The sequence below is a fragment of the Monodelphis domestica genome, chromosome 1, assembly GCF_027887165.1.
Source record: "Monodelphis domestica isolate mMonDom1 chromosome 1, mMonDom1.pri, whole genome shotgun sequence".
NCBI classification, from domain to species: Eukaryota; Metazoa; Chordata; class Mammalia; order Didelphimorphia; family Didelphidae; genus Monodelphis; species Monodelphis domestica.
In genome coordinates this window covers 302,345,283-302,363,866 of record NC_077227.1, presented here as the reverse complement: position 1 = coordinate 302,363,866, position 18,584 = coordinate 302,345,283, and the positions used below count along the sequence as shown (strand labels likewise).

The window sequence follows — 18,584 nt, the reverse complement described above, 5'->3', positions numbered from 1 at the left end:
ATAATCACTGACACACTGTGTCAGCTAAGAAAATATAGAATACAAGGCTTTTTCACCAAAAATGAGATCCATTTTCTCTTCATATCTGTCCATGATCCACTGTAAGTATGAGCAGATTAATTGAATAGTAGTACAAATATGTAGATATCAATATCCCCAAAATTCTCAATAGCCCAATTAATTACAATAGTAAACAAACACACAATCATATTTCACATAAGTTGCTATATGGTATTTTTAAAACCTAAGAATTGATGGATATTTTTCACAAGTTTTTTACAAACATAGCAATCTTTCAACCTTGGTAATAAACATATTATTAAACAAAGTAAAACTCATTTTGGGTTTAGAACATAATCAAGAAATCTATATATCATTCTGGTGGAAGTAAAATAGTGAGCTGAAGAGTATGAATGAGAGATGCTCCTTTTTTGGAGGTTTTTTAGGGGTACAAATGCCCTGAGATTACCTGCCCCAACTTCCATTCACATATTTAGAAATTTGGGAAAGTTTGGGGTTATAATTGTACTTCATTTCAACTACTAGAATTGGCCTTACCTCGTGGTAGGGGCAGGCAAAATAACCAGAGGTTGTTAAGAAAAAATCCCAAAAATCATGTTTAAAAAACCCTTAAAATCATTTGAGATATTTAGCACATTAAATTTTCCAAAGGTTGTTAAAGCAATTATAACCAGTTCTGATGAAGTCCATCTATCCTCTATGTGACAATTTACAAAGTCAAAATAGAAAGGCTGTTTTTTTCATATATGGGCTTAATTACAATGATCTCGATATGGTTATAGGGAAAAGCAACAGAATTTTAAAACTCAATACATTAAATAAACACTATAACAGAATAATATTGAATGCAGTAATATATGGACTTAAAATCACAAAGTTATATCTTTAACAAAACAATTGGGAAAATGCAATAGAAATTACAGAGATTTGTATAAACCATTGGAGTCTGAAATGCCTTAAACCTCCAGTCTCTTTAAAGTTCCTTGGGTTATTATCCATTTAGATATTTATTGTCAGAACGCAAAGTGGTAAGGGGTAAGCAATGAGAGTTAAGGGACCCATCCAGGGCCACACAGCCATGAAGTGTGTCAAGCCAGATTTCAACCACAAATCTCCTGTCTCTAGGCCTGGCTCTCAGTCCACTGAGACACCCAGCTGCCTCCCCAAAGTTAGCTAAAAGGTTGTACAGAGCTGAATATTTTCCCTGACATGCAGGTGAAGTCAATAAAAGGATCAATGCAATTAAAAGATATCCTTGTAAAATAGCCATGCTTTTAAGTTCCTGCTTGAAAAAACCTTTCTTCTTTCCCTCTTGTCTCTCTCCCTCTTATGTTCCGATCCACCCACGTGGAGCCAATACCCCCTTTTGTTACCAGCTAGTAGAAATGAGTCCTGAGTGATGAGTGATCTGCTCCAAGGCTAGAGTTTGTTGGGCAGGCAGGTCACCAGGTGATTGCAATCTAGGTTGAATCAGAGGAGCCAGGTGAACGAGAGAGAATATGGGGTGGGCAGGGCTGCCAAACCAGTCTGGAGCTGATGGCTGCAGGCAGGCAGGGAGAAGCAGCCAAGGCGGGTGGGGTGAGCTATCTAATGGCTGGAACGAGCAGCCGCTTTGTGAGGGTAAAAAACCTTGACCAGAGAAACGTGGCTTAAAAAAAAATTCTAGGCAGTAGCTATTAAAGGCTGAATTAAAGATCAGTAAAGAAAAGAATCAGAAGATTGAGAGTATTTCGTTTTCCCGACATGGTAAGCCAAACTGTAAAGATTAAAATTTGGGGGGGGGGGAACTGATAGAGGTAGAAATTAGTTTCTCTCTGCAAGGAGTATTATTTTTATGAGATTTATTGAAGATTAAAATATAAAGAAAATACAAGTAAGAGAAGCATGTGCTAGGTGGGCCATGAGGCCCACCCAAATTTCACTCACATCATGAGACATGTCTGTTTGCCAGCAGAGACAGGAAGAGAAGAGCCAAAACCCTTTCCAATCAGGTTAAATACCCCATCTCGATCTTGGCCCAGGTGAGAATTCAGTGATATTACAAAGCATTCTGGGGAAACAACATAGTTAGATTTATTGTACGGCTTCATAGTGTGTTAGATAAACTTTACTCTGTAACTACTGAGCCTTCTAGTCTAAAACCTTCTGAAAAGTAGTCTGCCTACAAACAAGAGCAGTTTAGATGGAGATGAAAGAAGACATGAGGACACATTGCTACCTCTAACTGTTTCTAGCACTTGATCTGAAAAAAATGATTCCAGAGTTTCTACAAATCCACAAGATCATAGAACTTCTATCAGGCAGCCTTATGATGATGGATCAGCAGCTTGACTAATGTCAACAGTTAAACCTCTTCCAGAGCTAGCCTTTGAAGATGTGACTGATATTAAACCAGAACTAGATGATCTCATTCATGAAGACCTAAATTTCATCCATGAAAATACTCTCTTATCACAGAAAAAAACCTATTGTGACAGTTACATATAGTTCTTCTCCAGTCATTCTGTTGAAATCTACTGGCCTCCAGGAAGTCAAAATACAGATGGTAGTGCACATTTACATGGGCTGCATTTGCAGCAGAATAATATTCAGACTGGCAAGCAACTTGACATACAGACCAATACAATATTGAAACAATACATCTGTGTGAATCAAAAGCATTTAGTGGCTTAGCAGAGACCTATAGGACTATCATCAAAGCAAACTCTGATAAAATAAGCAATAAGGAAGAAAATTTTCAAAAGAGAAAGTTACCTGTGGTAAGTTCAGTTGTTAAAGTAAAAAAAATAATAATAATGGAGAAGAGGAAGAAGATTATGGATTATATATAGGAAGTATGTCCAGCAGGGTATCCGTGTAAGCAAAGCCAGAAAGAAGGCCTTCACCCCACCATCCAAACAAGCTAATAAGAACTTAATATTGAAAGCTATATCTGAAGCTCAGGAATCTGTTACAAAAACAATCAGCTATTCCACAGTCGGATAATTCCAGTTTCTCCCCGAACTTGTACTGCTCAGGAAGAATCTCTAATAGAAGTGGTTCAGGGGCAAAGCAGTCTCCTCATATTAATTCACCCAATTCAACTAGAGGAAGCAAAAGAACAGAGTTTAGAAAGAATTAAATTTGAGATGAGTGAATTGAGTATTACAGAGAAACTGCCAGAGTATTAGCTTGCCTGCAAAAATGGGGATGAATCCATTCAACTTTGTTCTACAAAGTTTTTCCCAATTGTAAATTTGCTGGGAAATGCTTGTTTATTCATCCAAACTGTAAATAGGTTGCAAAAAAACTGTTGCAAAAAAAAAGTTGTAAATTAGATTGTTCCTACACTCATACCAGTAGACGAATACCAATGCTGCCTCCCAAACCAGCACCAACACTAATATCTTCCAGTAGTCAGCTTTGCCATTACTTCCCTGATTGTGAGAAAATGGAATGCCCCTCCTATCACCCCAAACACAATAGGTTAAGCACTCAGTGTATGAGACCTGACTGCAAATTCTACCATCCAGCAATTACTGTGCCACCACATCTTGCCTTGAAATGGACTCTACCTCAAACCAGTGAATGACAACCAGACATAGTTGCTAGAAAATCATGGATTTTAAAGCTCCCATCTTTGAATTCTACTGGTGAAAGATATTCTACAAATTTATCAGCTCTTTTGAACTTGAACTTTTCATAATGTGAAGTTTGTTGTCTATTTGAAGTATCTAATTTTTCAAATTTGTAAGTTTTATTAAGTGGTTTTAACATGGGTTTTTTACTATGAAGAGAAGTCAGTGAAAGGAAAAAAAACTTACTTTAAATTCCATTAAAATATTTTGAGTCATGGTTTGTATCCTGCTACTGAAGGACCAGCCCTGGAAACTATTTTCTCCCTGACCCCCTTGCCCCTAGAGCCCCTGCAGTCAAGTTACTAAAGAATCAGTTACCACACCCTGGAATATGCTAGGAACTGATAAGGACCCCAGCCCCAGGAGTTCCTGTTCACTCCCCCCACCCCAGGAATTCCTGTGCATTCCCTCTACCACAAAAGTGTATAAAAAGCCTGCAAACCCCAGACTCAGGACCAGCCATTTTTAGAGTGCTGAGCCCAAACTGCAGTTTCTTTAATAAACTCCCTCCTGTGTGTTACATTGTTGGTCTCCTTTCATCCTTGGGATCGATTAACCAGGCACTTCACTACTTTAAGTCCCAGTGTTCATAAAGTTAGAATCTGATAGTGAAGTTATCATCTAAATAAATTAAAAGACTGAATGCATCATTTTTATGAGGCCTATATTAGTGCTATGAATATATAAAGACAGTTGCCCTTAACCAGTTTGAAACCTGAAATGTGCAGGGGAATACTAAGAATAAAAATAGTGTTGGGTGAAACATCAAATTATTTTTCTTCTATTTTGATAAGCATGGAAATACATAGATGTAGACCCTGCAGTTTAAATGTAGCCTCATTGCTTTGTAAAGTGTTTTTTGAAAGTCAAATGTGATCCACTTACCAGAGTCAGAGCAAATTTACTATTAAAAGAATAAAGGGGGAAGGGGTGGTGGGAGTCTGTTTTGTTTGTTTTTAGTAAAACATTTAGAATGGCAACTGCAGGGAAAAAAACCCCTAACCTTTTTATATGAATACAATATGATCTAAATAATTATTTAAATACTAATTGTGCATAAATGGGCCAAGTCAATATAATAAAAATGACAGTTTTACCTAAATTACTTATTTATTCAGTGTTGTTAACTTGGAAAAAGAATAGAACTACCACGTAGTCCAAAAACCCACTCTTTAATCAGGAAAAAAGAGATAGGGCTCAAATATTCTGGTCATCACACAGAACCAAAGGCTCAGGGAACCACATCCTTGGGAGAAGACACCACACCAGAACACTCTCTCCACCCTGGGAGAAAACACACTAGATGCTTTCTCCAAAGAGGAAAGGAAATTGGGAGTCCTTATATCCTCTGGATAATTAGCTATCACAAACAGGTTTGTAAACCTCTTTGTAGCCAGCAACCAGGGTATTAAGAAGCATCAGCTGTAACAAATCAAAGGCAAAGGTCAAACTAAGAATCTGGGCTTCATAAGAGGAAAACTCATTCAATAGAGAAGCCTTCAAATAAAAAGGTGCTTAACATTCAAACCAAAATAGAGGTACTTGGCACTGGGGTTTCTCAAAGTTAAGGGTAAACTGAGTCATCCAAAAATTCACATTGACAGTGTCATCTCAATTAAATTACTAAATTTATTTAATCCAGCAAGAAAAAACAATAAGATTCATTTGGGAGAACAAAAGATCAAGAATATCAAAGGAATTATTATTTTCAGTGGAAAGGAAGGAGGAATAAACCCTAAGTTTATTTATTAAGGAATAAATCAAACTGTTGTCAACATGGAATCTAGGAATCCCAAATTTGTTACCTAGTGAGATCTGATGAACCCCAATTTTCAGGATTAGCTTGTAGATTGGAGACCTCAAAGCTTGTACTTGTTCCCTGTTCCCATGGGAATCTACACTGAAGGGAATCCCAACTTAGAAGTTTCAGACTGAGTGGGGGACCCTCAGGGAAATGAGAATCCTGGTTGGGTGAAATAAGTATATGCTAAGGATCCTCTTTGTTTTAGGTAGTCTCCCCTATTGTATTAGAACCTTTCCCAAGAAGATCCACACCTGAGCAGGAACCATCCTTCAGTATCTATTGTAAGCAGCCCCTTCTCCTACACCCTAGCCTCTAGCTATGATTCTTTTCCCAAGCTTGATTGTATCCTGTCAGTGTAGTTTGAACACTCCCATTTTCCTTGTAGCTATAGTGATGTCAATCATCTTTCCCTGCCCCTGGACTCCCCAAATGGTATATAGGTTCCCCAAATTCTTTTGTTCCTCAGAGTTGTCATCTAGCATTGTGGCGCTCCCTAGGGATAACATTCCCCAGAATCCAGGGTTTGCACCCTGAAAAGGTTGTGGCGCCAACTCTGAGTAAAGGGCCAAATTGGACTTATCCTTATCCTGTGTAAGACTTGGTTTTTCTGACTATTTAATAGTTCTGTGTTATTTCCAAGTTAACACGGTCTATTGGAATTTTTGGAGGAGATATCCCATGGGAATCTTAAATTAAACCTATCCAAAACAGAGCTCATCATCATTCTTTTCTCAACCCTCCAATCTTCTGAATTTCACATAATTGTCTGTGTTACTACTATCCAGTCAGTGTTCACAACCTTTGTGTTATTCTTAAATCCTTTCACTCATCCCAGATATCCCAATTTTGGTATTTCTGCCTTTAAAGTATTTCTCTTTCCTTTTTTCTACTGACAAAGCTACCATCTTAGTATAGCTTCTTATAGGATTCTTAGCATCTCTCCTATGGACAACTATCCCCTCAACAACTGCAATAACTTTCTAATTAGTCTTGCCACTCCAAATATTACAATCCATTTTTCACAAACCTGGCAAAATGATTTTACTAAAGCATAGATTTGATCATTTCACACCTCTTTTAACACCTTCTTCTCCCAATTCATATACTCCAAATGCTGCCTTTTATAGATAGGATCAAGTTTTCTGGCAATTAAAGATCTTCACATCTGTACCTCCCTACTTTTCTAATCATTTCGTGCTTTACTCTGCTCCCCATACTCTATGATCCATTTATCCTCATCAACTTGCTGTTCCTTGCATGACACTACATCTCCCCTCTCCATGCCTAGAATGCTCTCTTTCTTGTCTCCCAGAATCCCTATTTTTTTTAAAGACTCAGTTTAAATACCCTTTTCTTGACTATGGACTTGACTAGTCAGTCCAAAAAGACTTTTCCAAGTTGAGCTAACCAATACTGGAGTGCAGTTCCTTCGTTCTCCAACTTCTAGGGCATCCAGATTTTAAAAAATACCATAAACAGACCAAAATAAGGTGTTCAAGTACCAAGGACTATTATAAGGATTACACAAAACAGTAAGTGTCCCTTATACAGGAAAGAAAAACTTGAAACATGATATTCTAAAATATAAGAGATAAAGGTCTATAGTCAAGGATCTTGCAAAACTAAATATAATCCTTGTAAGTAGGTATAACTCTAACCCAAAGGCATTCAATTGCAATTTGGAGGAAATGAGACACTCATTAGTCATTGAATAAAGGAAGTTCAAATACAAAAAGGATATACAGCAAGAATACAATGGCATTTAGCTTCTCTGAATATATCCCTTCATCTCTATCTGGAAAGATATCTGCTTAGTAGGCTGTGAGAATATGAAGACTCACCTGCTCTTAGGAAACTATCAAGTTTGAGAGGCATCACTTATAAGTGGCTTTACTTGCCCCAAGATACGAAGCTGTGTCAGGGAAGCTTTGGGGGAAAGAGTTGGAGAAGTCAGATGCTAAATCAAGAAAATACTGGACCTATTATAATCCTATAGGGCAGGGGAGGCATGTAGGCCTTTAATGGAATAGAGAATTTCTAAGCATTTTTGATGAAAAGACCAGAACTGAGTAGAGGTAGAAATGGAAATTATGATACCAAGAAAAACACAGAAAGTTACATATATTTGCAAAATTAAAAAGGAATATGTAGGGGGAATTACCTCTCAATGGAGCATGAGAAATAACTGTCTTCTCAGAACCCTCATATGTTTAAGGGCTATAGGGAAAGGTTAAGATGACAAAAGGTCTTCAAAAGGTTTTGTTTTATTTTGTTTAATGGGTCTAGAAGAAGACAAAATGAAAGGGAGAGGAGCTGAGAAAGAAGGTGATCACTATTGCATAATAGAAGTGCACAAGGTAAAGAGTATATAGTCATGAAGAGATGGAGGGAAAGGGCATCTGGAAAACCTCATTTTCATCTGAATCTGGATTTGATAAAGGAAGATTGAAACCAATTATCCAATTGTTCCCTCTTTATATCCCACCTTACATATTTTGATATAGAAATACATTGAACTTGAAAGGAAATTCAGAAGAAGCAGTGATGAACAAGAAAGGAGTGTAATAAAGGAAATAAAAAAGAACAAAAACATAAGATTGGAGTGGAGTAAGGAAAAGAAAAGAGTTGTAATAGAGAAAATATAGGCTGCTTCACTTATAAGTCACAAGTATTTGAGAAATGAGACTTTTAGCAGAGAGTCTTGTAAAAAATTTTTTTGCACCATTATGATTACTATATATTACTCTCCATCCTATTACCCCACCCCCATTTAGTTCTGACTACCTCCCTCAATTTACCCTCTTTTCTATCAATCCTATCTCTTTCTCCTATCCCCTTGCCCTTCTACTTTCTGGCAGGGTAAATTAGATTTCTACACCTAACTGATCGTATATGTACTTCTCTCATTGAGCCAATTCTGATGAGAATAAGGTTCACATTCTTCCCCTCTCAACTCTCTATTTTCTCCTACACTATAAAAACTCTTATGCCTTTTTTATGGGTGATATTTTTCTATGATATTTTTCTCTTTCTTCCTCCCAATGCATTCCTCTTCCTCATGCCTTAATTTTATTTTTTTACTATCGTCCCATCAAATTCAACCTCACACTTTTGCTCCTATCTACATATACCTCCTTCTAACTACCTTAATAATGATAAAGTTCTTAGGAGTTACAAGAATCATCATGTAGACATATAAACATTTTAACCATATTGAATCTCTTTTGATTTTTCTTTCCTGTTTCCTTTTTATGCTTCTCTTGAATCTTATATTTGAAAGTCAAATTTTCCATTTAGCTCTGTTTTTTTCTTCAGGAATATTTGAAAGTACTCTATTTCATTGAATATTCATTTTATCACCTTGAATAACTAAGCGCAGTTTTGCTGGGTGGAAGTCCTAGATCCTTTGCCTTCTTGACCTCTAATCCTTAGTGTAAAAGCTGCTAAGTCTTGTGTTATCCTGATTATGACTACTATGTTTGAATTATTTCTTTTTGCCTCCCTGCAATATTTTCTTCTTTGGCCTGGGAGCTCAACAATTTGGCTATAATATTCCGGAGAATTATCTTTTGGGGGATCTCTTTTAGGAAGTGATTAACAGATTCTTTCAACTTCTATTTTGCTCTCTGGTTCTGGAATATCAGATAGTTTTCCTGGGCAATTTCTTAGTAGATGATGTCTATATTCTTTTTTCTTATAGCAAGGCTCTCAGGAAGTCCAATAATTTTTAGATTACCTCTCCTAGATTTTTTTTTTCAAGGTCAGTTGTTTTTCCAATGAAAAAGCTCTTGAGATACAACACCTCTTTCTTTGAAAAACTTTAGAGATCAAAGGAATAAGTGTATCTTTTCTTAAGGTAGTAAAAAAATTCATCTGAATCCAAGAACAAACATCATATGTAATTAAGAAGAGATAAAGGCCTTTAAAATAAAATCAGGGATAAAGCAAGTATCTTCATTATCGCTATTATTCTTTTTCACAGAGCTAGAAATACCTGCAGAAGTAAGAAATAAAATAACAATAACAAATAAGAAAAGAAAAACAAGTTGAGGGAACATGTAAAGGAAAAGGAATAAAATTACTTATTTTTGCAAATGATATGATGATATACTTAGAGAAACCTAGGAAGTCAGCTAAAATTAATTGAAATAATCAATAACTTTGACAGTGTTTCAACATATAAGATAAATTCACAGATATCACCAAAAGCTATAAAATATTTGAGAATGCATATACACCAAGATATAATCAGGGACAATATGAATCTAATTATAAAATATTCTTCATAAAAATAAAAACAACTAAAAAACTGGAGAAAGTGCTTATAGATAGGTCAAGCCGTATAATAAAAAATGACAAAACCAACTAAATTTACTTATTCAATGACATACTAAAATAGCATCGGGTTATTTTATCTCTTGAGGGAAGCTGGTGAGGCGTTAGATTGGGAGTCTTCCACCTGCCCCAAAGGTTTCCCACTATCCCCAAATTTCCATTTGTGTTAGTATTAAACAACTTATGCCTCCTGCTGCCAGCCCAATCTCCCAATTGGGATGTGGAAAACCTCTATCTACTCTTTGAATTCAGGCCTCTGTCTCCTGCTAAGCCTGACTTTTATTTTTATATATTTTTAAAATTTTATTTAATTGATTAAGAAACATTTCCCATGATTATGTGATTCATGTTCTTTCTCTCCCCTCCCATAGCCAATGCAATTCCACTTGGTTTTACATGTGTCATTGATCAAGACCTATTTCTACATTATTGATATTTGCACTAGGATGATCATTTAGAGTCTACATCCCCATTCATATCTCCATCCACCCATGAGATCAAGCAATTGTTTTTCTTCTTTGTTTCTACTCCCACACAGTTCTTCTTCTGGATGTGGATAGTGTTCTTTCTCATAAGTCCCTCAGAATTGCCCTGGATCATTGCATTGCTGCTAGTAGAGAAGTCCATTACATTCAATTGTGCCACAGTGTATCTGTCTTTGTGTATAAGGTTCTCCTGGTTCTTCTTCTTTCACTCTGCATCAATTCCTGGAGGTCTTTTCAGTTCACATGGAATTCCTCCAGGTCATTATTTCTTTTAGCACAATAGTATTCCATCACCAATAGATACCACAATTTGTTTAGCCATTCCCCAATCGAAGTGTTATGGGCAGGAAAGATACCTTTTGGGCATCGGGAAGGATGCCTTTTGCAAGCATGCAATGACTCCAAAACTTAGCTTAAAAACAAAAAGATTTATTAATTTAGAAAGTAATGTTGAGAGTGGCCAGGAGGATAGCAAGGTAGAACAGCAAGATGGGGAGCAGTTCCCTGGGAGGACAGCATGAAAGGAAAGGCTGTTCCCCCATGGGGACAGCATGGATGGAGGGGCTGTCCCCCAGACGACATCAGTTCTGGGGATTATATACTCTTTAAAACAGTTAGTCACTCAGGCATGAGGTGGGGTGATCATACTGGGGTCTGCCTCGGGACATAAAGATTCCTTAGTTTTAGGGAACAAACAGATGTCTGATAGGATTGAGGTGTGGCTTAAAGGTGCATCTTTCTGTCCATCTAGAGGACGATCAAAGATCAAAGGAAGGTAGTCATCTCAGGACCCTAGAGGGGTCATTGGGTGTTTTTAGGCTCAGAGTCAGTAAAAACAAGGGAGTTCCCCTGACAATAGTTCACCTGGGTTTCTGGGGGTACAGTGCCCATGTCAGAAGGACATCCCCTCATTTTCCAATTTTGGGGGGGTATAAACCCAGCAGTGGTATGACTGAATCAAAAGACAGACTTTTAGCACCCTTTGGGCATTGTTCCAAATTGCCATCCAGAATGGGTGGATCAATTCAGCAATGCATTAATGTCCCAATTTTGCCACATCCCCTACAACATTTATTACTTTCCTTTGTTGTCATGTTAGTCAATCTTCTGGGTGTGAGGTGGTAACTCAGAGTTGTTTTGATTTGCATCTCTCTGATTATAAGAGATTCAGAATACTTTTTCATGTGTTTATTGATAGTTTTGATTTCTGAAAATTGCCTATTCAATGTCCCTTGACCATTTATCAAATGAGAAATAGCTTGATTTTTTGTACAAATTTTTTCTAATTCAATAAAAAAGTTTCATGGTAGTTTGATAGGTATGGCACTGAATAAGTTAATTAATTTGGGTAGGATTGTCATTTTTATTATGTTAGCTTGTTTGTAAAGACAAACAACTCTGAAATATGGAGGAGCCTGGGACAAATTAGGCACACTGAGGAAAAGCAGCCAGAAAAGACATGCTTGTGAGTTTGCCTGAGACTCTTGGCAAGGCTCTGCTTACAGCACAGCTGTTCTCTAGATTGTAACTTAGATAAGAAAGTATTCCTCCCCCAGTATGGTCATCATCAAAACACTATCCCTTCTTCATTCTGAAGAGCAAAGAAGTTTTTGTAATATCATGACTGTAAGAACAGCAGAATAGATTAGCTGTTAGTCTTTCTCAATTTGCTTATGTTTGTAAAGGAACCCTGGGAACGTTCTTGTGTGAACTAATTTCATAAACAATATTCTGTGGGAAAGCAACACCCCCCCAAGAATGATTAGCATTTCACTCTCTATAAAAGTCTTCCTTTTTGTCATAATAAAGGGAGATCATATAGCACATGCATCTTCCCATCTGGCCCTTGTTTTGTTGTCTCTAAATCTATCTATCCCACTCTCTTTCTACTTTTTCTCTCAACCTTGAAACCTTGGTACTCTACACATAGTTTTCACAACACTGAAAGAATTAGGAACTCTGATTAGTTTAAAGACCAACTGAAATCCCAGAGTACTAATGATGAAACATTCAACCTACCTCCTGATAGAAAGGTGCAGGATTCAGAGAATAGAATGAGACTTTTTTTTTTAAACAGGACCAATATAGCAATTTGTTTTATTTGACTATACATGTTTGTACTCCACAATGGTTTTGTTTTTTCTTCATTCTCAGGGACAAAGGGGGCATTGTAGGGGATGGAAATTGTTGCTGATTAAACAAAATAAAATACAATTTTAAAAAGAAATAGAATGATTTATATTTTTATGTTTAATATTCTTGCTAGACTTTGAATTCTCCAGGGAAGAAGAATGAAGAATTCTTTTAATTAATCTATCTTCCTAGCTATGGTAAGCACAGGGTTTTCCCTTTATTCTTTTACCTTCTTTACATACACTGATCATAGCCTCTTGTCAGTTACATTTGTCCTTGTACCTTATCCAGCATAATTTTGCATGCAGGAACTATCCAATTGTTATTTATTAGATTGAATGGAATTTAAGGCCTTATTCATGCTGTCAATATCCTGAATCCAGGTGCCTATACATGTTCTTTGATATCTGAGCACTCAGAACCAACTTCTACCTGAATATCAGATCTGTATGAAGGTGGAGGAATGATGGTAAAGATCCTTCATTCTCCTAAAAGTTAACTGAAACCTAAAGCCTGATCAAAAATTGAGGAGAAAATTTTCTCTTCTCTGCCAAAGCTTCTCAGGCCAGAAGATAAATAAAGTGAAAAAGGATTGGTAGAGGGACAGTCATGGAGTGGTGTGATTTGAGGCAAGCCAATCAATGTATATGAGTTTCATTTTACTCATTTGTAAAATGAGAAGGATAACCTCTAAGGTTAGAATTTCTAAATCTAAGTCTCATGATTTTTTTTTGTTAATCCATGAGCACTGACCACCTAAATTCTAGCCTTAGTTCTGCCAATATTAGTTCTTTATGTTACTTTTGGAAAATTACTCATTCTCTCTGAGTCCCAGTTTCCTCACTGCAAAATAGTCATAATAATTCTTACCTGATATCCCATCCTCTAAAGGATTCAAAGAGGGAATGAATGGGAAAGTACTTTTTGTGACCAATTTTGGTCCCTTAAAACAGATGCCAAAACACTATTGTCTCTTATTAATAGGAATTGAAGGAAGGTTGCTATGCTTAATGTATTTTACTTTTTAAAAGAAAAAGTTCTATATATGAGGTGGTAGTAGAGATATTATTTTATTAATTATTGATATAAGAAACAAAAGGTATCAATACAAATTTTAAAAAATTGCTTTCCAATCTGTAGAATGTAGATACTATAAAAATGTTGCTAGGTAATATGAAGACTCACTCAATTAAAAGATTTTATGATTCTATGAAAATTGTGTTCTACTACCAGAAACTCAACTTACAAAATATACTATGTATATGCACACAAGTACATGTGCACACATTTGCACATACTCATGGGTAAGAGAACCATTAAAAGTCTCAGGAAATGTCTCTACATACTCCAGGTTACCTGGAAGAAAGAAGTATTGCTTTTAAAAAATAGAAGACTTTTGAGATAAGGGAAAGATGAGGAGGAGGAGAAGGAGAAGAAGAAGAATATAGATCTACAGAGTCACAGAGGACTCCTTTATCTGTGCCAGGAGATAGGAAGAAAGTAGAATGAGGAACACCAGAAAAAGGAAAGAAAAACAACTTGAAGCTAAAAAATATTTGTAGCCCTTCCCAAAGAGAAGGAAGCTGAACTTTCTGAGGAAGAAACAGCTGTTAGTATCCAAGAAATGATAGTGTCAGGAAAAAGATTGTCCAGAAGTAAAGGTCACTAGAAAACTAGTCAAGGTGGTTGTTGAAGCTATTATTGGTGAATCTAACATTAATTATGGAGACATCTATTATCTTCCAGGGGCAAATGATCAAATCATGACAAAGCAGCTCCTAAGACTTATTAGATCTGATAACCACTACCCATTTCTAGTGATATACATGGGCCCAAATGAGTATCACTTTGGTAGAAGAGAGCATTATGTAATTCAGAAACACTAAAGTTTTTTAAAACTTAAATTTCCTTTTTTGAATTAATAAACATTTATTTTTTCTCCTTACCTCTTACTACAGCCTCCCCCCCATTATTTTCTTCGGTGTTTTTTTTTGGTCCTCCATTTTTATTTGGCCAATTCTAATTTCCAAGTTATTTAACTGATCATTTATTTTATTTAATTTTTAAAAATTTCTTGTCAAGTTTTTCCATGAGGTGATTTGGGGCCTGACATCCTTTGAACTTTTACATATTTTTTTCCATTGCTGCCCTCTTCTGCAATTATGTTTTATTTTCCCTATCACTAAAGTAACTTTCTAAGGTTAGGTTTTTTTCTTTGTTGTTTGCTCATTTTTCTAGTTATTTTTCCCACCTTGTACCTCAGTGTTGAGATTATGCTCTGCTCCTGGAGTGGAGGGAGCACTGGTCCAAGTTTACAGCTTAGGGTACACTGGGCTGTTTTTGGGTCCTTCGATGTACACTTCTAAGGGGTGGACTGACTTCCTTCTTGTGGGGGGAGGCTTGCAGTAGGTTTTTTTTTTTTAACAGTTGCATTCTGTTTCCCATGCTTTTGGTTTCCCTGCCATCTCCTATGCTGGGTTGCCCCTAACTCTGCCCTTTTGTTACCTCAGGCCAAATGGAAGTAGATAGGGCTAGGGGCTGCTTCTTCACTCTGCTTTCTAGTTTCTTCAGGTTGTTTGATAGCTCAGTGCTGCTCCAGGAACTGTTATTTCATTGTTTCAGGTTGCTTAGCAGCAAGTAGGTTTTCTCCCCAACTGGCTGCCTTATTCCTTCAGGCCATGTGGAAGAATTCTGGGCTACACTGTGCAGGCTCCTTCTCACCCCAGTGAGATGTGTCCTTCCTGCTTTCCTCTGTTTTGAGGCACTTTATTTTCTTTTTTTTTTGTGGGTTTGGAGAGTTTGGCAGGGCTGAATGCCCCTAATTCAGCCATCTTAGCTCCCAACATTCATCTCTTCCTCTCCCATTTACCCTTGGACTAAATATGCATAGTCAAGCAAAACAAATTCTTCATTGTCTACAACCAAAAAACATATTCCTCATTCTGTATCTTGAAGGCATTACCTTTCCAGTAGGAAGTAAGTAGCAGGCTTGATCATCAGTCCTGGAGAATCATGGTGAGTAGAATTGATCAGAATTCTTAAGGTCTATTGTTTTTCTAGTTTATCCTTTCTCTGTTCAACAGTCTATTTTTCCTAATCATATACCCTTCTATTTGATATCTTTTCTCTTCTACATTGTCCCTTCTCTGGAACCCTCCATATTGGGTAACTTCTATTGCAAGAATGTTATGGGCTATAAATTTCAAATTTTCTATCTGATTGGCAGAAACCTACTTGATATCAAACCCCCTCTTATCTCATACAACTCCATCCCATCCTATCTGATGGAGCAGTAGTGATTAAGGAACTGCCATAAACTTTTAAGATGCTATGATCTTAGAGCTCTGAGAAAGTCCCAGAGTTGAGAAAACTCTTCTGAAGCATAAACCCAGTAACCCCAGACCATTTTAGATTCACTTTTCCTGACATGTCCTGAAGACCACCCCGTCCAAGGCTTTATGCAAAGACCCAATTGTATCTCTGACATTTCACAATCTTACTTTATATATGACCCATTATGAAGGAGCTCAGTGAGCTATCCTAATTTGAAGATGCCAGACCTAGACCTATTTGTGGGAGGAGGGGTGGATGAATTGCCCTAATTTGGAGGTGTAACTGACTGCCCTAGTATCCTATCCTTGTCCCTACTTCCTGTAAAATTAAATAATTTCTCCTTTTAGGCCTTCCCTTAAATATATCAAATAAATAGCCTATTGATTTTCAAAGAAACTAGCTTTCTTAATTATTTTACAAAATCCTTTTGTTTTTAGCAGTGAGCCTTAATATTATGAAGTCTTTGGCAAGAAACTGCAGAACTTAGAGGCATAGCTGATATATTCATCACTGCTATGAATAGGAGGCAAGGGCTTCAGAAGAGCAAGGCAAATCTGAAATGAGAACATCTGGTTAAGAAGATGGTGTGTGGTAAGGTAGATAGTATGGTCCAGTGAAAAGTATGCTGAATTTGGATTTAGAAGATCTGTGTTCAAAATTTTGATTCCTTCATTTACTACTTGTATGCCTTTGCATAAATCACTTCATTTCTCCAGCTTTAATTTTCTCATTTGTAAAATGAAATAGTTGAATTAGGTGAATTCTAAAGTCCTTCTTGGTCTCTACTGTGTTCCCATGATCATATGTATACGTTTTAGAGTTTGGAATATAACTTAAAATATGGGAACTCTTGGCCAAGGATAAAGTAATGTAAAAATGCATTTGCCCAACATCTTGTAAATCTCATCAAAAAGGCTTTAAAAGCAAAAAATAAGGGAAGTTGGAAGAGAACTATAAATTTATCAAATGAGACATCATAAAGAGTAATTACAATGTAGGAAAAATAATGATACAAACTGCTACTGGATCTGGAGACCTGAGACATTCTTCTTTCCCCTACCTCTGGATCTATGTGTGCTCATGATCCAGATTCAGGCCTAAGGGAATTCTGTTCTCTAAAGGGAGAATTGCTTAAAGCCAAGATTTAACTCATGTTTTGGGTCTGTCTCTAAATAAGCAGAAAAATGTTCACATATACTGTAGATGAGGCATAGGATAGCTATTTATTTCCTTCATAGAAAAGAAATTCTTAAAAAAGACTTGAGAACACTTTGACAAAGACTTGAATCAGTAATACAAAACCGTAACTTATAACTCCTATTACATTCTCTATGGAGGTTGAAACATCAAAAATCAAAACAATTTATTTATGTCTACTGAATTGGCATTTTACTTTGGTGCTACATTCTTTAGAATAGCTCCCTCGAGGTAAATGTTTTCTGGCAAGCCAGGCAAGGGGTTGGGCTCTTTCTCCTATCATTGCTCTTCCTTTTCAAGAAGTACTGGAAAAAGATGCCTAATAGTATTAAGATACATCCCTCACTCTCCTGGAACACAGACAGTTCCAATAGAAGGACCCAGGAGGTCAGAAATGGCCATCTCTCAGGTCCTTCTGCTCAAAAAAGAAACAGAAACTGAGTGACTGATGGTCTAAGGCCAGGCTTGAAATAGTCCAGGCAGCACCCATGTTTATAATTGTCATTATTGCTGGGAATAGAGGCATCACTGCCAATCACTCACAAGAAGTACCAGAAAAAGGACACCACATCTGGTTAACTTTTTGATACAGTTTTGACAAAATACCCTGCTCTCTCTCCCTTATCAAGGGATTCTCACATCATTTCAAAGTATTTCAGCATTAAGCAAGCACTTACAGTGAAACCACTGGAAAGAGTCAAGAAAACCTATTGCCATTAAGGGTATGTCTCCAAGCATGGCAAATAATAGGTCTTTAAAAAATTATTATTCGTTTATTCATTCTCTTACCTCCATTCACTATAGTGTTGACCTGGGAACTGATAGTTTTGCAATTCAGTAGTTCAGGATTGTAGTTTGTTTTTGTTTTGTTTTGTTTTTTGTCATTACTTACCTTTCTTGAGACAAAATCTTACAAATGTAGGAATATATAGACTATAAGCTCACCTTTCCAACCTATTCTCCAATTAGCAGTTTTTAGCAATTAGCAAATTTAGGATCTCAAAAGTAAGCTTATCTTCAGAGTTAGGGTAACCCTACAAAATTAGGAGTTTCTTTAGTACCATTGTGACATGGAAATCACATTAAAAGACATATATATTAATTTAAGGTCGCCAAGGAATTCAGCTATATAATTTCTAAATGAAAACTCAAGTCAGCAGTCAACCTTTTATGGAAGAAGAAAGGTATTAGAGGGAGAGAGAGAGAGAGAGAGAGAGAGAGAGAGAGAGAGAGAGAGAGAGAGAGAGAGAGAGAGAGAGAGGGAAAGAAAAAGGGGAGAGAAGGGAATAGGGCTTAAATACCCGCTCTGCTTAACTGGGCCAAAGGCCCAAGGCCTTGGATCGCTGAGGCAAAGAAAAGAGATCACTCCCTATCACTCACGTGATCAAAATGGAGAAACAGTCTCAGGGCCTCCACTCCAAGCACCCAGGCTCCAACAACCTCCTTTCCTCCACCCAGGAAGTCCTCAGACTCCTCAGCTGTCCTCTACCTCACTTCCTGTGTCTCCCCTATGCCAATGGTGGCTCTAGCTTAACTCAGGACCGCCCAGAGGTCTGTCCCCTTTGCACATGTCTGTTGAAGGTCATATTCTCAAATAATTAAATCTTGAGCTTTGCTGCAGCCCTTCCTAAATCCTGTTACCCTGAGTAGGGTGGAGAT

At 37.0% G+C, this 18,584-nt stretch overlaps 1 pseudogene; it reads left to right on the top strand.

Annotated features, from left to right (window-relative positions):
• The first annotated feature begins 2,340 nt into the window (after window positions 1–2,340).
• On the top strand, window positions 2,341–3,688 carry LOC100619765 (zinc finger CCCH domain-containing protein 14-like; annotated as a pseudogene).
• Window positions 3,689–18,584: the final 14,896 nt, after the last annotated feature.